We start from the raw sequence: 2,128 nt of genomic DNA on the forward strand, positions 1-2,128 counted from the left end.
CAGAGCTTATTTTGGCTGCCACCTGTTCTCGGGTCATTGCACTCGGTTAAGAACCAAGCAATAAGGACAATCCAAAAAGGCAAGAAAGTTTATCCAAATGCAGCTGTAGCTCGCATGATTTGGAAAGGGCAGCGTCCAAACTTTCTGTTTGAAGGCCGCGTCTCTCTGCTTGCTCTATCTCCACTATTCTCCGTGTTCTGTGGACAGATGCACGGCACCAGTAACAAAAGAGTCGGGGGTTGCCATGGAAAAGGTCGTCTTCCCTTGCCGAATAACAAAACAAAACAAAACAAAACAAAGCCAAAAAATAAACCCTTAGATAAGCAACACACTTGATGGGCTGTTCAAAGCACAGACATTTTGTGTTACGGGCGAACAGATAGGGCTTCAGAGATGAGCGATAAGCGTGTTAATGAGGGCGATAAAAGTTTCTGCGGATCCAGAGGAGAGCAGTAATACAGATGAGATTGGGCTGACGGACTCCTTTGTAAAGTGGTCACAGGGGCAGTTGAGAGTCAGACCCACACTCAGCCAGGGTGTGGATGAGCATGGCCAATGCAGAATGTAGAACGGCTGTCATCACACCATCCAAGTGGACGATAAACACAGTGGTTGGATGAGAACCATATAACGTTTGAACGACACTCATTCACCCAGTCAGTCAATCAGTCAGGCATTCAGTTCATCAGTAATGTATGTATTCATTCATTCATTCATTCATTCATTCATTCATTCAGTCGATCAGTCAGGCATTCAGTTAGTTAGTAATGTATGTATTCATTCTTTCCTTCTTTCTTTCTTTCTTTCTTTCTTTCAGTCATTCGTGTTTTCATCCATCCATCCATTCATTCATCTATACCCCCCCCCCCCCTCCCTTCGAAGCAAATGACAATACCCCCCCCCCCCCCCCCCCCCCCCCCCCAGACTATAACCCATTGCGACACAAAATGCTGTCCTTTGCAGTTTCCGTCCGAGCTGATTTGGTAGAGAGCTCCCAAATCTCACTAAATCTCAGCACCCCAGTCCCCCACCCCCCACTGTGGGACACGTTGGCGGTCACAGCAATCACACTAGCCATTTGACTGCCATCGATGTTTATGCTCCGCTCCCCTCTTCCATTTCCACACTCATCTTTTCGCTACATCAGTAAACATGACAAGCTGATTTTTCGAGACAAGATAGTGCAGGCAAAACTGCAACCTTTTCCAGCATGTCACATTTTTTGTTTGTCTAGAAGGTGTTGTGGCTTTGAAGGTGTTTTTGTTTGTGTTCCTGTCGACTTGAAGTCTTGGAAGTTTTATCAGTAATTTTAATTTCGTTTTGTGTTCTGGGAGCTGTGTGTCAATGTTGGACCTGTGGAGACAAACATCATATTTATTGTTGCTCTGCAATTTCTGTCCCTTCTCTTTCTTCCCCTCAATTGGTTCCATGGGAATCTTTGAGAATACAAATAACTGTCAAGAAATTAAATTATCTTTTGCTTAAGCACATTTATATAAGTTGTAGTTACACAATAATGCCATGATTGTCAGCCAAGGTCCTCTGTTGAAACGGTACGTTCAGCTTCTAAGAAGTTTCTCATACAAGTAATAATGGGTTGATTTGAGAGTTGGCCGAAATGGTGACAGAACAGCAAGGGTGATGATTACACAACGGGTAGCCCTAAAGGACCCCTAGTTGCAGCTTGATTTTCTGGTTGATTTTTATAGGTGTGTGTGTGTGTGTGTGTGTGTGTGTGTGTGTGTGTGTGTGTGTGTGTGTGTGTGTGTGTGTGTGTGTGTGTGTGTGTGTGTGTGCCTTTGTGTGAGAGAGAGAGAGAGAGAGATACTTCCACTCTGACCTCGCTGGTCTTATTTGGAGGTCAACACTGTACTGTCCTTCTGGTCCTACTGGAAGCACTGAAATAATGACCCTGTAAACATATTTATTTATTTATCTTAATCACACAACCTTTCGCTCTCTAATGTACTCTCTGTTTTACTGAAACACACACACACACACACAAGCATGTACACACCACTCTCTCTTGAGAGATGCTACTTACCTAAGCATCCAGTGTATGGGTCTTTGCAAGGGCAGCGATTAGATGCCACATTATTATGCCAGGCTGTATGTAGCAGCACCCAAC

Source organism: Alosa sapidissima, chromosome 24 (genome assembly GCF_018492685.1).
Source record: "Alosa sapidissima isolate fAloSap1 chromosome 24, fAloSap1.pri, whole genome shotgun sequence".
Taxonomy (NCBI): domain Eukaryota; kingdom Metazoa; phylum Chordata; class Actinopteri; order Clupeiformes; family Clupeidae; genus Alosa; species Alosa sapidissima.